The sequence below is a fragment of the Lithobates pipiens genome, unplaced genomic scaffold (assembly GCF_037356315.1).
Source record: "Lithobates pipiens isolate NorthernLeopardFrog02 unplaced genomic scaffold, aLitPip1_a1.2 Scaffold_16, whole genome shotgun sequence".
NCBI lineage: Eukaryota > Metazoa > Chordata > Amphibia > Anura > Ranidae > Lithobates > Lithobates pipiens.
In genome coordinates, this window is record NW_027507748.1 from 64,571,195 (window position 1) to 64,590,005 (window position 18,811).

Genomic DNA, 18,811 nt, shown 5'->3' on the forward strand with positions numbered 1-18,811 from the left:
AATACCATTTTTATGCTTATTTTTTTTACTAGTAATGACGGCGATCAGCGATTTTTATCAGGACTGCAACATCGTGGGGGGACAAATTCGGACACCTTAGGCCCCATACACACTATCAGATTATCTGCTGAGTTTTTCCTTCAGATTTACCAAAACCATGTAGTAGAAGGGCCTGCCTGATTGCATACACATTGAAACTCCTAAGGTTTGTCCTCATATTATATGGTTTTGGTAAATCTGAAGGAAAAAGTCAGCAGATAATCTGATAGTGTGTATGGGGCTTTACTGACACTTTTGACGCTTTTTTGGAGACTAGTTACATTGCTAAAAATATGCACTGTTACTGTACTAATGACACTGGCAGGGAAGGGGTAAACATCAGGGATGATCAAAGGGTTAAATGTGTCCCTATGGGGTGCTTGCTAACTGTGTGGGGGTTGCTCTGACTGGGTGAAGACAGAGATCCATGTTCCCGCTTAGCGGAATGGCAATCAGCCTTAATTACATATGCAGACCACCATTCTGCCTCTCTTGGTAATGATCGCAGGTGGCCACTGATTGGCTGCCCCTCTGTCCAATCAGCATGTGATCGCACCCCCAGCAGCACACTCGTGCCACCCAGTGGCTATTGCATGAAATCACGCACAGGTACGCGATTTTGTGCAATAGATCCGACCTGCCGCAGCACATGTACATCAGAAAGTTGGCAAGTTGTTAATAGATTTTTTACTTTATAAACAACACTTATTTTACATATAACTATTTATAACACAGCAATGGGTAAATGTAGTGCTATTGAGGCTATAGAGCAGCTTGCTTTGGGGTTCTCTTTGTCTGATTGAATCCACTAAGCCATCAGAGATGGGAGGGGTCACTGCTTTAATGATCCAATGAGTCTGGCATACAACGAGCTTCTTTCTGAAAAATCCAAGTGATAATAAATCAAAAAGCAAACACAAAAGCATACATTTATTATATTGTAGCTAAATAATTCTTAGTCGGAAATTCGGAAAGTCGGAAATTCGGAAAGTCGGAAATTCCAACGGAAAATGTCCGATCGGACCGTGTTGTCAGATAATCCGACTGTGTGTGGGCTCCAACTGACTTTTTCTGTCGGAATGTCCGACCAACAAAGTTTGAAAGCTGGATATAAAATTTTCCGACAACATGATCCGATTGGACTTTGTCGATCGTTTGTAGAGAATTCCGATCGGACAAAGTGCCAAGCATGCTCAGATCAAATTACGAGACCAAAGCTATTGGCTACTAGGCTGAACGTAGTCCTGTCGAAATTAACGAACGTCATCACGTTCTGCACGATTGGATTTTCCGACAACTTTTTCCGACCGTGTATGCAACACCAGTTTCGGATAAAATCCGTCTGAAAAAAAACAACGGATTTTGTTGTCGGAATGTCCAACCGTGTGTACAAGGGCTCAGATGCAATGGCTATATTGTTATTTTATTTTCAGCTTTCTATTATTCATGTTAAACCTTTATCCCAAAAGCAAAGAAAAACAGCGTGAGTTAGAGTTTGGCTGCAATTTGTTAGGGCATCTAAATCTGATAGTACATCTAATGCCGCGTACACACATATCCGACTGTCTGGAGGACTGTCCGCCGGACTTTCCAAACGAGCTACCTGCCCACACACGGTACTTTTGCGGCGGACTAACCGCCGTACTTTTGAAATGAACGGACTCGCCCACACACACAGAGGAATGTACTCTCATTTTAAGCATGTCTCCACGTAGCCGGGACCAGCGAAGGAGGCATCGCTGGCCCGTCACCTGGTTAAAGGGGAATCCCTACGCCAAAAAAACAGCGTGGGGGTCCCCCCTAGGTCCATATCAGACCCTTATACGAGCACGCTACCCGGCCGGCCAGGAAAGGGGGTGGGGTCGAGCGAGCGCTCCCCCCCTGAGCCGTACCAGGCCACGTGCCCTCAACATGGGGGGTGCCTTGGGGAAGGGGGGCCGTGCGGCCCCCCCACCCCAAAGCACCTTGTCCCCATGTTGATGAGGACAAGGGACAAGCATCCTCTGGGACTGTGACATCATAATGGGCGGGGACATCCGGTGTTGTCCCTATATAAGTCGCCGCAGACCAGAGACAGCGACGAGGCAACATCTCCAGAAGAGAAGAACAGAAGGCGGCGACAGCGGCAGCGGCGACAGAAGACCGGGCCACCGCTTGTAAAAGAGCTAAAAGAAGGTGCGGTGGCCTGGCAAGAAGAACCGAAGAGGGGGACAAGTCGGAAGTCCCCGAAGTCGGAAGAAGAGGGCGGCGGCGAAGAAGAAAGCCAGGGCTCCTCCGCTAGTAAATGAGCAAGCAGAAGATAGCGGAGGAGTTCGGCGAGAAGACCCCCGAAGACGGAAGAAGACCCCCGGAGCTGTGCAATAAACTATTTTAACCCTTGTGTGTTGTGGAGTTTTTTTACATTTTTTTCACAGGTGAATGGGTAGGGGTACATTGTACCCCATACTTATTCACATAGGGTGGGGGGGCAGGATCCGGGGCCCCCTTATTAAAGGGGACTCACGGATTCCGATAAGCCCCCCCCGCAGAACCGGACAACCAACGGCCAGGGTTGTCGGGAAGAGGCCAAGGGGGACAAGGTGCTTTGGGGTGGGGGGGCGCATGGCGCCCCTTCCCCAAGGCACCCCCCATGTTGAGGGCACGCGACCTGGTACGGCTCAGAAGGGGGGTCGCTCGCTCGTCCCCACCCCCTTTCCTGGCCGGCCCGGTAGCGTGCTCGGATAAGGGTCTGATATGGACCTAGGGGGGACCCCATGCCGTTTTTTCGGCGTAGGGATTCCCCTTTAAGTCCATACCAGGTGACGGGGCCAGCGACGCCTCCTTCGCTGGCCCCGTCACCTGGTATGGACTACCTGGAGACGTGCTCAAAATGAGCGTACTTTTCTCCGGGTGGGAAAAGTCTGTTCATTTCAAAAGTACGGCGGACTGGCACACACACGGCCGTACTGTCCGCCGAAATGCGAGTCCGGCGGACAGATTGGTGTGCAAAACTCCAATCTTAGTCCGCCGGTCTTTTGGGTAAAAAAAGTCTGCCGGAGCCTACACACGGGCGGATTGTCCGGTGGACTTGAGTCCGCCGGACTTTTCCACTGGATTGTTTGATCGTGTGTACGCGGCATAACACTCCCCTCCTCCCAGACTGACAATGCTGCTGTCTGCTGTGCCCCCTGTGATCATTTATCCAGAGTGAGGGCACTCTAATACAGGAGGTGTGCTACTGGCTTTGTCGGAACAAGGAAATGCCTGCAGTACATGCCACAGTGCACTGCATCTCCAAAATATTGGTGGGGACACATAGCTTCCAATTCTCCCTGGTTTCGAGCAATGTCCCTCTGTCCCTCTCCCCCCTCATGTGTCCCTCATTTTGGTCTGATCTCTATAGTTGTATAAAAAATTCACTTTTTATCGTTCAAAAAGTGTTTTCCCAGTGCTAAACCTTTCAACTAAATTTTAAATTTGCAGCATTTGTAAAATTTAAAAGCCAATATAAAGGCATAATTGTGGTAAAAAAAAAGCCCTTGTGGATTTAATTAACCTTTTTTTTGGTTAATTCTCCTTTAAGGGGGTGTGGCAGGAGGTGTGTCCTATGCCTACATACTCTAGTAGGTGACCCTCATTCCCATCTCAAAATGTTAGGAGGGTAGAGTCCCATCCGTTCTCCACCGCATCTTCCCCCAGGTGTCGACATGTTGCTGGCATTGTGGGGAGGCAGAGGGAACGATGCTGCACGTTTTCTGGGCCTGTCCCAAGCTGGTACCCTTCTGGCGCGGGGTGACCGACACGATCGGTCGTCTGACTGGTGTCTCTCTGGAGGGGAACCCTGCGGCCTGCCTGCTGCACTTGTCGGACCGATCCATTAAAAAGTATAGGAACTCGTTGACTATTCAGCTGCTTAACGCGGCGAAGGCCTGTATCCCTCTGTGCTGGAGATCGGAGAACCCACCGGCTATGGCTCTATGGTTCTCGAAAGTGAATGAATTAAGAGATATGGCAGACCTCACAGCGACGCTTCATAATAGGGAGGAGGCCTTTCGTGAGACTTGGAGGCCTTGGAATCATTTCACCTACACTGAGGCTTACCTTCGGGTGGTAGCTTTAAATGCCCGTTGAGAGAGGGTCTCTGTCGGCTGGCTTCGCTCCCCCCCCCCCCTGCGGTCCGGTGGTGCTCACAGTCCCTGTCTTGCTCTTTTCTGTTAGCCTTCCTCGCTTTCGCTCGCCTGGAGCCTTCTCTGTGTTTCTTCTACTTGGTCTGTCTCTCTGTTCTGATACCCCTTCTTTCTCCCTGGCTCCCCTTCCTCTCTGTCTCCCCCTGTAGTCTCTTCCTTCCGTACTCCCCTTTCCCCTTACCGTTTTGCTTCCTCAGCCCTTTATTTTTCATGCTTAGATCCTGCCGGTTAGCCCTGGCGGGCAGCAGTGGGTTGTGGGCTTCCCTGGGAATGACCAGTTTTCAACGAGTGTTTGTTCTGTCCGCCTGGGGCCCGGCTCATCGCCCATCTCCCTCCTTTTCCCTTTCTTTATAACACAAAAAATTTGTCCATCTCGCTGTAATGCATGGCCATGCGATGATTGCTGCTCACCTAGGTGGGATTGGTTTGCTAATTGGTGTTGGCGGTCTGGAGAAGGACTCTAGCCCCCGGTCTGGGAATGTTTTTCTTGTTTCGTTTAAGCCTGTATTGGGGTTGGTCTCTATGTATATCCCACCTGAGTGATACTGTAAGCTGTATGTTTGAAATTCTGTATGTTTTATTATTGTTGTCCATGTGCCGGTTATTTCTTCCGCATTAAATAAAAGAATTACAAAAAAAAAATGTTAGGAGGTATGGGGACATAGGGGGTGGATTATATTAACATGTCTAATTCCATCACATATGCCACAAATAACAATATTATCTTTTTCAGGACAGTGAGTGGAGCCACAAAAATCATTCCATTATGCCCCGACACCTAGATGCACATCTAGAACTAGGCACATCTTCCCTTATCATGTCTCATTCACAGCTTGCTTTTGCACCCCTCTTTATCTACAACTCACCCACTGGTTTTCTCTGCACCCCCTCCACATCTCACCTGCACCCCTGAAAAACAAATAAATGTTGCTGTGCCTATTCCTTTACATGTGCATAGTAATTATACCTCTTACCATAAAAATAAAGATAAACCATTCTACATTCAAAGCTTCCTTGGTGTTCCAATAGGTGTACTCATACTACAAAATAATAATGACCGCATAAGCATATATGATTAAAAGTTCCTTAGTGTCCCAGCAAATGTGCTATGCAATATAAATATAGTGATTCATTTATCACATCAAAACCCAGGGCCTCTGATAGAAATCATGGGGCCCCGTACAGCCTAATTAGTGGGGCCCCCTTCAGCTCCACCCCTGGTTCCGACCCTGGTCCCTCCTTCAGCCCCACCCATGGCCCCTCCCCTGGCCCCTCCCCAGACCCCGCCTTAAAGCACAGTGCAGGTTTGTCTACAAGTGATATTTATTTTTCTCACAGCAAACCTGGAAGGCCACTTGCCCTCTGGAAGATTTACCCCCCTTCATGACCAGGCAATTTTTTGCGATACAGCACTGTGTTATTTTAACTGACAATTGCTTGGTCATGCGACTCTGTACTTAAATAAAATGTATGTAATTTTTTCCCTCACAAATAGAGATTTATTTTAGTGGTATTTGGTCACCTCTGCATTTTTTAATTTTTGCTTTTCTAAACAAAAACTAAAAACAAAAAATATATTTTTTACTACAATAAAACCTATCCAATAAAAAAAATTTAACAAATCAAATTTCTTCAATATTTTAGGCCAATATGTATTCTGCAACATTTTTTTTTGTAAAAAAATAATCCCAAAAAGTGTTTATTGATTGGTTTGCGCAAAAGTTATAGCATCTACAATCTATTTGATGTATTTATGTATTTTTTATTTATTTTTACTAGTAATGGTGGCAATCAGCGACTTGACAGCGGGACATGCCAATGCCATAAATAGGAGTATGGAGCGGGGGTTGTGTTCTGTATGGCGGTATAGTGATTGTCGGAGGTGGACTCTGATCGTGGATGTTTTTTTTTTTTTACATTAAATTGCTTATCTGTTAAGGTTGCCCGGGCCTCCCTGCTGGTCGGGCACGGTACAACAGGGCCAGTTGTACTGGCCTATCAGCGGCCCTGTCAAAACCAGATATACAAAATATAGATACATAGGACTTAATTATATGTCCTTTAATAATATCTCAGATGGCACCAGATGTAGAATTTGCATAGTCAATTGCACATCTCTCCTTTGAATACTTTTTACATTTCTTTTTTTTCTATTATAGTTTGTTTTTTCCTATAGGAAAACTATTCAGAGAATTTCTAGTTAATGTTATTACTATATTGTAGGATCCAGGAAACAGAGATGTTACAATTGTAGGCACAGTTACCCTCTCTAAATCCATAAGCTGGACTGTAGAAAACTCTGACTGTATGGTCAGCTGGATACTTATACCTATGGACAGGGGTGGACTAACCATTCAGCCACTCGGGCACTGCCCGACGGCCCGGGCCACTAGGGGGCCCCATCAGGGTTGCCAGCCTCAGTAAAACCAGGGACAGTGTGTAGAAATCTGTGTGTTTTTTACATCTGCCTTTGAAATGTCCCTTACCGACATCCTTTTGGTCTAAAAATCCAGAGATTATAGCTGCCCCACCTCTCCGGTACCTTCTCAGCCAATAGAAACATGTATGTGTATACTGTGTGATTGTATAGTGTGTGTGTGTGTGTGTGTGTGTGTGTTTGTGTTTGTGTATACCGTTGGCCCCATAATCTGATTGCCTGGGGGCCCCATAAACTCCTATTGCCCGGGGGGCCCCATGAGTTGTCAATCTGCCCCTGCCTATGGACTGATTCTATGCATGGTACATAGTCCCAATTGACTATATATTCAAATAATTGTGCCTTGACTGTATACTTTTATCTGTATATGCAAATTACTTACTGGATGTTGATGTTTACTGTTATGCTTGTAAACATTCAATAAAAATGTTTGTATAAAGAAAAAAACAGCAGCTGGTATTGACAGCAGGGCTCGGAGGTACCCGCGTCACTTAAGGTTTTGGTAGCGTCACCCGGCTCCACCTATCTTATTATTTTATATATCTTTGGTTTGGATGTGATAAATGGATCACTATATTTATATTGCATAGCACATTTGCTGGGACACTAAGGAATGTTTGATCATATATGCTTATGGTCATTATTATTTTGTAGCATCAGTACACCTATTGGAACACCAAGGAAGATTTGAATGTAGAATGGTTTACCTTTATTTTTGTGTTTATTTTTATGGTAAAATGTGTAACTACTATTCACATGTAAAAGAATAGATGCAACAAGGAAGACATGAAAAAAGGAAAACTGTGGAACTTTAAAGGCGTTGAAGAAAAAATTTTCGTATTTTTTAATTATAAAAAATATATTTTTTTTAAAGTTGATAAAAACATTATCATAAAAAATCCCTTGTTGCATGTTAAGTGCATTCCATTTCATATACATATACAGACACTACCACTCTACATGTTTCGCTTCAAATGAGCTTCTTCAGGAGCTTCTAGAGTGTTGTATGAAAGAATACTAAAGAAACTAAATAAAACAACAACAAAATTGGGATTAATTACTACAAGCTTGTAATTAGTTACAATGTATCAAAAATAAAGGTGCATAAAGATACACTTATATATGTATTAAATATTGCAAAAAAAGGAATTGTTACAATCAAACAGAATAATTGAAGCATAGCTGGACCTACCAGGTATAAAAACTTTTGACAAAATAAGATTGCGCATGCACATCCTCGTTGACGTCTCCATTCCCAAAGCGATCTGGAAAGGGGGGGAGGGGTTATGAACATCTATCAGAGGGCCTACACAAGAGAGAGAGTGTACATCTCTCCTCTCCCTCTGTATCTGCCGTGTCCTTCAGCGAAACATGTAGAGCGGTAGTGTCTGTATATGTATATGAAATGTACTTAACATGCAACAAGGGTATTTTTATGATAATGTTTTCATCAACTTTAATAAAATATATTTTTTATAATTAAAAAATACTACATTTTTTTCTTCGACACCTTTAAATTCCCACAGTTTTCCTTTTTTCATGTCTTCCTTATAAAAAATTGGGATGTGGTGTCCTTTCTGATCTTGTAGGCCAAAAATCTCTTAATTACACTTTTTCTCTAGTCTTCACCCCTGAACCTTTTGTCCACAGATCAACTGAACACAGCTGACCTGCACCCCGCACTCCAACGACAAACAAAAGAAACAAAGGGCATAACGGGCTGCACAGTGGTGTAGTGGTTAGCACTCTCGCCTAAAAAAGGGTCGCTGGTTCGAATCCCAACCACGACTCTACCCGCCTGGAGTTTGCATGTTCTCCCTGTGCCTGTGTGGGTTTCCTCCCACACTCCAAAGACAGGCTGGTAGGTTAATTGGCTTCTGTCCAAAATTGGCCCTAGTATATGAATGGGGACCTTGGATTGTGGGCTCCTTGAGGGTAGGGACCAATGTGAGTGTGCAATGTACAGGGATAGGGACAATTGTAGACACTCACTCAGGATGGACTGGTGTCTTTATTCAACCTTACTAACTATGTAACGACCTAGTGCATTATCCTAAGACCAGATTTTTATTATAGGCATGCCCCACTTTTAAGTACACAATGGGGTTTATTTACTAAAGCTGCAAAATCAGGCTCACTTCTGCATAGAAACCAATGAGCTTCCAGGTTTTATTACCAAAGCTTAATTGAACAAGCTGGGGTTAGAAGCTCATTGGTTTCTATGCAGAATTGAGTCTGATTTTGCACTTTCCAGCTTCTGTAAATAAACCCCATTGTGTACTTAAAAGTGGGGTATGCCTGTATAGTGGTACTATATTCACAAAATGGTTATCACATAGTCCAACATCGTTCAGTCCATAATACATCAATTTATGTGGCTGAAGATGAAGATCCAATAGGCTGACGCGTTTTGAGGACTAGGTTCTTCCTCAGAGCCAAACCTGAACATGATTCATTTTGGTAATACATTTCCTCCTATTGGGGTTGCGGGTCATTGCTAAGCCCATAGCACCTTTTCCCACCACCTGTTGCACTGTAGGCCAAAGCATTCATATATTTTGTATCACATTTATAAAATGTGGCACATGAAATATATGGGTTTTTAAAAAATATCCCTAATTACAATTCAGAATGCTTTTGGATTGTGCTTTCTCTTTTACTACAATCTAATTCCAAATGCTCTAAGTTTTCCATTCCACAATCTGAGCTTTGCCTTTTCTTTGATGCTATACATGACAGGGTCTAATCTTGTGACTTTGGTTGGATGAAATAGCTGTACAAGATATGGAAGATATGCTGAAGTCACAGCCTGCTGTCTTACATCAGACGCGTCTTACATCTCAGCAATGGTGAGATACATTCTCTGTTCTAATTCTCTGTGCAGTGCAGATGAGATGTTACATATTGACTTCCCAGTTGTAGGACATTTCCAGCATTTCCTCACATGAGTCCTAGATACATAGACAGCGCTTTATGGAAACATTAGTAACATAGCAATGGGCTCATCAAATAATCTTGCACCTACACATCCAAACATAAAAGGCACACATACAGAGATCTTCGCTAATGTTTCAACTAATGGACAATTTTTGGAGGGAGGCTTTTCCAGGGATAAACATAAAATAAGTAAATAATGTGTATTTTAGTCCTTTTCTACAAAAAAAAAACCCTCTGGGTGATTTATTTACATTGCAAGGATTTTAGCCACTTAAAGACCGCCTACCGCATATATACTACGACAGGGCGGCTCTACTGCACAAAATCAGGTACATGATTTTGTGCAATAGATACTGTGGGTACACGCCCATTGGACAGAAGGGGAGCCAATCAGCGGGTCCAGCAGACCCCATGTTCGCCAGCTACCCGCCATTGTTACGCAAGAGAGGCAAAATGGTGATCTGTCTAAAACAAGGCAGATATTGGTTCTAACAGGGTAGGACGCAGAGATCTTCTGTTCCTGCTAAACAGGAACATGGATCTCTGTTTTCACCCAGTCAGTCCATCCTCCACACACTTAGCAAGCACCTCCTAGGGACACTTAACCCTTTGATCGCCCCTGGTGTTAACCCCTACCCTGCCAGTGTTATTAGTACAGTAACAGTGTATATTTTTAGCAGTGATTAATGTAATAATGTCACTGGTTTCCAAAAAAGTGTCAAAAGTGTCAGTTGGGTGTCTGATTTGTCTGCCGTTATGTCGCAGTCCCACTAAAAATCACTGATCACTGTCATTACTGGTAAAAAAAAAAAAAAAATGTCATAAAAATATCCCATATTTTGTAGATGCTATAACTTTTGCACACAACAATCAATAAATGCTTATTGTGATTTTTCATTTACCAAAAACATGATGCTGAATACATATTGGCCTAAATTGATGAAGAAATTCGATTTTTTACTTTTTTTTATTGGATATGTTTTATAGCAGAAAGTAAAAAATATTGTTTTTTTTTTTCAAAATTGTCGCTCTTTTTTTGTTTATAGCGCAAAAAATAAAAACCGCAGAGGCGATCAAATACCACCAAAAGAAAGCTCTATTTCTGGGGAAAAAAAGGCCATCAATTTTATTTGGGTACAGCGTCGCACGATTGTCAGTTAAAATAAAGCAGTGCCCTTATCTCAATAAATGGCCTGGTCATTAAGGGGGTAAAACCTTCCGGGGCTGAACAAATTTTTCTACAAATTCCTATCTTTTTTTGCCCTGAAGAAATTGCTGTTCATTTCGCCATGTCCTTTCCAGCGCGATTCTTGAATGGGACAGTTAGTGTTCATTATAACCACCTGAGAAAATATCAGTATTCTAAGAAGGAACCTGCAGTGTCTGCATGCACCCCTTTAGTAGATAAGACTTAGGGAGCATTTTACTCAAAAAATAATTATGATTGCAGAAGATGCATAAAATTTTACTTGTATTTTATTACAGAAAATCAGCGAGCAAATCACAAAAGCAGTAAATGACATTTCCGGGGTGTTGATGTACAGAATGCCTCCAGATTGCCATATTGCATTGATTTTTTTTGACAGTTTTAGAAAATGTAAGCAGCTGCAGAATTTTTCTTTGATACCAATCAATGTACTTTAAGTCAGTTCCAAGAACACTGTTGCTAAGCTGTAATAGTTCAAGAAAACTTGCTGTGAGAAATGCTGTATGTGTGAGTGCCATTGCCAACCTCCTTCTAAAAATAACGATTCCCTGACTATCTTGATGATCATCAAACTTCAATAGTTTCAATCTTACTTAATAATTTCCACATCACTAACCTGGAACAAAAATAGAGCCACCTCATTAGTGACACACGGAGAAGAAAGTAATGTAAATACACTACAGCACTTAAAGAGGAAGTAAACCCTGATGGGTTTACTTCCTCTTTGATTCCCTGCAAAAAGGTAAAGCATAATGGACTACTGTGCTTCGCATAGTAGTCCATTATGTGTCACTTACCTCACACAGGAGCCAGCGAAGTCACCGCTGTCCCCTGTAGTTCCGAGCGTGCCGGAGCAGCGATGACGTCACTCATGCGCATGCGCACGGAGCCGACACTCACGGCATATCGCCGCGATCTGCAGCTTGCCCAGTGCGCCTGTGTGGGAGTGACGTCATCGCTGCTCCGGAAAATCACAGCGCCGGAGCAGCGAGACCCACCAAGAAGATGGATGCTGCATGCGCCGTAGACAGCGGTGGCTGCCTTCAGGTAAATATCTCCTAAACCGTTTAGGTTTAGGAGATATTTATTGGACCTACAGGTAAACCTTAATCTAGGTTTACCTGTAGGTCAAAGTGGTTTGTAAGGGTTTATAACCACTTTAAAGCATACGACTGGCAAAATAAATAAATAAATCTGCTCATCTCTTCAATACATTCCCCACATTTTAACCTATGATCATGTTTTAAAAATAGTTAAAATACAGAAAAATACCAGTTAATCTGCCAGAAATTCCAACTTCTACAGAACTCCTCCTAATCCCCACCGCTCTCTTCCCGGATCACATGCTGTCATTGTTATGCAGTAATCTTCCTCTGCTTACCTCCCCTCATGTGTTCAGACTAAGATGCCAGCCACTTCCACCTGGTGGTTTTTATAACCTCTCCTCTAAGCATGGCTCCACCCCTGGCCCTATCAGGGAACCCTATATCAACCTGTGCACTGCAAGCCAGCGGTGCTGATCAACCATTGTGTATTCATTGTGTGTTTGGCTTTGTGTTTCCTGCTTTCCGTGTGCGCTTTGTTTGTCTCTGTTACCGACCTTGGCGTGTTTGCAACGATTCCTGTCTGCTTGTGACCTTGACCTTTTGGCATGTCTCCGACCATCCCGGTCTGCCTGTGACCTTGAACTTTTGGCGGTTACTCTGTTGTTCCTGTCTGCTAGTTGCCCTGACCACTGCCTTATCCCCTTACTATTCTTGTTGTTCCAGCCTGCTGCTTCCTTCTCCTGTAGTCTACTGTGAGTGTGAGACCCTAGGGGCCGCGACCTGGAGCCAGACTGCAGCGAAGTCCAACCTCACCACTGGAGGCTCTGGTGAACACCTGCTGGCTCTTAGACTCCGCGCCCTGGGGACTCTATGTTCTAGCTCACACTGGGATCTGTGTTAGTGATCCAGTAGACCTGTGTCCTGAATCTCCCTGGGAACAATCTGCAGCAGTCAGTCCTAAGGTCCACTACCTAGCGGTGCACTTCCGACTCCTACGGAGTGCATCTGTCACCTGGTCTCTGGTGACCCGACACATGCATAGTAGACATGTGTGATTTCTTTTGTTACAAATCAAAAATTGGACAAAATTTTCATTATTCAGAAATTCCAATATACTCAAATTTCTCAATCACAATAGTAACGAATTTCAACAAATCCAAAAAAAAATGATAATGAAAAGAATTTTTTCTGAATTTGAAAATGAATTCAAATTCAAAATGGAAACACATTGTAATAAATACAGTAAGGAATAAAAGTGAAATAGGATGATGATTCCTATTTAGGCTTCTTTATAGAAAAGAAAAGAATAGAATAAAAAAAAATAGAATATAAAATTAAGGGATAGAATAGAATAAAACAAAATAAAATAGAAAAGAAAAGAACAGAAAATAAAAGAATAGAAAAGAAAAGAATAGAAAAAAAAAAACAGAAAAGATTAGAATAAAATAAAACAGAATGAATATAACCATCTTCTGAAATTCGAAATTCACCATTGCTGGCACCAGCAGCTGTCAGAATATCCGAACAACGGCTGCATCTGATTGGATGCAACTGCTGTTCAGCCAACAATTTTCCATCAGGTTACTCAGATTTTTCAATTGAGCAGCAGAGCAAATTTTGGACAGTTCATCAGAAACTCGGCCATAGTGTGTGGCCATCTTTAGAAAAAAGGCTAGAACTGAAGGAAGCCTCGATCGGGATTTTTTTTGTGAAGGTCCAATATACAGTATTAGCTCTTCTATTTATCAATTTGTATTTGTCTCACTGTTAACATGGCAAGAGAATAGGTCCACATTACCATCAGCGATCACTTGCAGACCCAGGTGTGGCAGACCCAACCAGGACAGGGGCTTTTGGAGGGGGCTGCAGGGTAGCCTCTTGCATACTGACTAATGGCCCTGGCATTTAACCACTTAAGCCCCGGACCATTTTGCTGGCCAAAGACCAGAGTACATTTTGCGATTCGGCACTGCATCACTTTAAATGACAATTGCGCGGTCATGCGATGTGGCTCCCAGACAAAATTGACATCTGTTTTTCCCCACAAATAGAGCTTTCTTTTGGTGGTATTTGACCACCTCTGCGGTTTTTATTTTTTGTGGTATAAACAAATATAAAGCGACAATTTTGAAAAAAATGCATTATTTTTTTACTTTTTGCTATAATAAATATACCCAAAAAATGTATTAAAAAAATATTTTTCCTCAGTTTAGGCCAATACGTATTCTACATATTTTTGGTAAAAAAAAATCACAGTAAGCGTTTATTTATTGGTTTGCGCAAAAGTTATAGCGTCTACAAAATAGGGGTGAGTTTTATAGCATTTTTTTTTTACTAGTAATGGCGGCAATCTGCAATTTTTATCGGGACTGGGACATTATGGCGGACACGTCGGACAATTTTGACACATTTTTGGGACCATTGTCATTTTTACAGCGATCAGTGCTATAAAATTGCACTGATTACTGTAAAAATTACACTGGCAGTGAAGGGGTTAACCACTAGCTGGTTAGGAAGGGGTTAAGTGTGTCCTGGTGAGTGATTCTAACTGTTGAGGGGGGGGCTGTGTGTGACACATCACTGATCATAGCTCCTGATCAGTGACAGTATCACTAGGCAGAACAGGGAGATGCTTGTTTACATTAGCATCTCCCCGTTCTTCAGCTCCACGAGGTGATCGCGAGTATCCCCACAGACATTGAGTCCGTGGAACCCGCGATCCTACTCATGGAGCTCCCAGCAGAGTGGTGTGCATGTGACCACACGACAAATTCAAAGAGACGTACCTGTACGCCCATTTGCCCAGCCATGCCATTCTGCCAATGTAAATGTACATGCGGCGGTCGGCAAGTGGTTAAAGGAAACTACAAGCTTTCAGGAAGATGTTCTGTTATATAATGCAAGGTGACATTACCACATTTAATAGTCAAGGAAGCCATGATGGTCTTTGCCAACTTGAAACTCAGTGAGAAGATGCATGTGAAAAGAAAGCTGGTTAATGAGATTTGGGCGGCCATGGGTCTTCTTGAATATTACTGGTGCTGAACTATCTGGGTGGGCAGTGACTTGAGTCACCTAGGCTTGTCTAGGTGGCTAGTTGTTAATTAGCTGACTGTTTAATTAGATTACTCTTTATGTTGGCTGTTCCTTACATGCGATAATGATATTACTGTTTATAGTTTGCATTGTTTAGGATAATATGATCAAGCTCTTACCTGATTTTGTGTATATTATGTGTGAATTTACAATAAAGTCAGTTCCAGTTTGCACCTAAGCTAGTGCCGTCTAGTTTTTGGGTGCAATGCTCAGCTATAATACCTTATTCCTGGTTCCAGAATGGAGGAAACTGTATCTTGACAGAGGTACCCAGGCTGGTCTGTCACACCAGGAAAGCACAATGCTTGAAGCTTAGCAGAACATTTATACTGCAGCTGAGGTCAGGCATGTATGAATATACTGACCACATAGTCCTTGCAAATATTATTCAGGATCATCCCTTTCAAAGTTGAATCTGTCTCTTGTAAGCTGCCTGACCTATTCAGAGACGCCCTTGATCTTTTCCCCTAATCTTCTCTCCAGTCTCTGGCAGATAAAAGGAAAAGCCTTGATTACTTCTTCTTTCAGCCCTTATTGGTTTTACTGCTTGTTTTAGTATGCAATAGAGTATTATTTATTACACTGACCTGAAAGACCTTTATTGATGCTAGAAGACATTCAAAATTTTCTTTCAAGTGCCTCTTTCTGATAGGGATGCATACACTGAAATGTTGACTATAGCTTTAGATTGTATCATGTATATTAATTTTGATATATGTATACATTTGACAAATACAGAGGTTTAATCTGTCCTTCCCAACATCATTAAAGCCCAGTTCAACCTTCCGTTTAAATTGACTAAATACCTTCCAAGTGCATCAAACCAAAGTTTTTTTTTTTCAGAAAACAGCCGAAGCCTGAGTAGAGAAGCCTTTCCCCTGCCATCATGCTGCAGAGAAGGACCTTTGCGCACTGTATTGAAGCATTGGTCTCCCTGCAGAGGACTGAATCAGTCCGACTGATACTCCCATGACTGAGACAGACCTGTAGCTTTGCAATGTCAATACTCTGCAGAGAGACCACTGCTTCCACAGAGAGAACAAAGGTCCTTGCATGAAGCTGATGGCAGGGGAGAGGCTTTTCAGGCTGTGGCTGCTTTCTAAAGAAAGCAAACTGTAAAACTTTGTACACCCTTTGTATTGATGTACCTGGGATGCATTTAGCTGATTAAACTGAAAGTTAAAGAGGTTCTTCACTCTGGAAAAAAAATATATAAGTCAGCAGCTACAAATACTGTAGCTGCTGACTGTTAATATATTGACACCTAGCAGTCCGGGGATCCAACACCATCCTCACCAGGACTAGTTCTTCACTAGTCTCCAGGTTCCCGGCATCTTTAGTGTGGGAAGCCTGCTTCCTACTGTGCATGTGCGAGCCTCGCTGCACTTTGTGAATGGTCCCGAGGCCTTCTGGGACTGCGACGTAACCCAAAAAGCTGCGGTTGAAGAGAGGGGGGCCAACCTGTGGCGAAAGTGGGAGCAGGTACCTGTCAAAACTAGGTCCCTGCTCCACCCCAAAAAATGACATGCCAAATGTGGTAGAGGAGGAGGGGAGGAGGACTTAAAGTGGAACTTCCTGTTTTGGTTGAAGTTCTGCTTTAAATTGTACTTCAAAATTATAGCTTCACTACCTCTTTCTTTGGCCACATCAATTGTCCTGTCACCTACAGTAGCTCCATACTGTGAGTGATAATGCAGACCAAGAAACTGGAAGCCACGTAGGAGCAAATACCAATTGGCAAAAATACAAGAAGCTTACCCTGGCTGGCACCTAGCACTGACTGCAAGCATGCTTTCCCATGTGCTCCCTACAATTGTGACATACCTTTTTAGCTACAGGGAACCAATGGGAAAATGCTCCTGCACACAATTCATTGGCAAAAGTCAATCGTAGAGAGGACTCTCTTTGGAGCTTTGCATTGTAGGTGTGTGTGAGCAAAACATCACCTGGTAGACCAACCGCATGACCAGGAGAGGGAGAGGCAAATTTAGATATTTGACATGTATGCAGCTCCAGGAGTGATGGATTTCCAGTCCCCTCGCTGTATACTGTTTTTGAGTCTCACATCCATATTAAGTTTGCAACAACCTAAAACATAACTCCAGGTTTCTTGTGACACTAAATAGTTAATTGGACCAAGCTGGTTCAAACAAATGATTTGCTCCCCTAACAGATATGTCTGCTGTGAGCGCTGTATAAACTGTATGTAGCTGATGCTTCCCATGCCCTATACATGCGACCGGTTTTTCCATCAAAATAAACTCTGATGGTTTTTCTGACGGAGTTCTGATGGAGTTCCGCTGAAATGGACTTGCGTACACACCAAAGTCCGATTGTTTAGAACATGGTGACGTACAAAACGTATGACGGGACTAGAAAAAGGAAGTTAAATAGCCAGTAGCCAATAGCTGCGCTTGCTTCATTTTTGGTCTGTCGGAAAAGCATACAGATGAGCGGTGTTCCCGATAGGAATTGATTGCGTCGGAAAGATTTAAAACGTGTTCTATTTCTAGGTCCGAATTTTCGAAAGAAAAAGTTCTCTGATACCCACATCTGGTCTTAATATCCAATGGAATGATTCCGTCTGACCTTTTCTGCCAGAAAGTCAGACTGTGTGTATGCGGCATTTCAGTATACAGCACTGTGTTCCGGCAGTGAGATGGGGACTTCCCGTCTTGTTCCCAGAACAAAATAAAAACTCGGGCTCAGCATTGCTCAGCCATTCACAGCATGCATTGTATTTCATCAATGAATACAAGGCTTCCTCTGATTGGTTGAGGTGGAGATTGTGATGTCATACACTGCCTCCCCAGCCAATCAGAGGAAGCCCAGTATTTATTGATGAAATACAAGGCTTCCTGTGAATTGCTGAGCAGTGCTAGGCCCAACTTTATTTTGTTCCAGTAGTGGAACCAGACGTCGCCATCCCACTGCTCTGAATACTGCATGTAGCATCACCTACGAATAATTTAAACTGCGCTCACAAGTGGCAGGGACATTTTAACCCCCTGGCGGTATTCCCGAGTCTGGCTCGGGGTGGAAATTTTATACCAAAAGTGGTAACCCCGAGCCAGACTCGGGACCGCATCACTGAATGCAGGGAGACTTTACTTATCTTCTCCCCTGGATCCAGCGATGTCCCCCCCGCTGTGCTAATGAGCCATCCTCCGCTAGATCTATTACAGAGCAGATCTCCGTTCCCAGCGAGCGTTGCGACACACGGGGATGGAGATCGGTGCCAAATTCAAAAATTGAAACACACACATTATATACAGTATAATATAATCTTACAGATTACATTGCTGTATGTAATAATTTCACATCCCCTTTGTCCCTAGTGGTCTGCCCAGTGTCCTGCATGCAGTTTTATAATATAAAAACTGTTCTTTATGCCTGGAAACTGGAGATTGTCCATAGCAACCAAAACTGTCCCTTTACATCAAAAATGGGTTTAGACCAGCTAGAAAACAGCGATAATAAATTGGAATCACTCGCAGAATTGAGCGATATCGATTTGTGGGGAGATCCGTCATCAAATACTGAAAAGTAATGACAGCGACAATTCTGCAAATGAGCAAATTTCTGTGTTTTTGATTTGATTACATTATTGAATAATTTTTATTATTGTTATATTATTATTTTGTATAATTATTTATAGTTATTTATTATATTATAATTTATGATTTCTCAAACTTTATCATACCCGGGATGTCTACTAGACTCTGGTTTGGACAGATTTAAGTGAGTTATTCCTAAGAATTACAGGACTACAATATAAAACACCAAATTTTCATGCAAAATAATTGTACCGCTTTCAGCGCCTAAAATCTGAAATAATCATACCGCCAGGGAGGTTAATGGCGCTTTGACAGAGTGTTTCTTT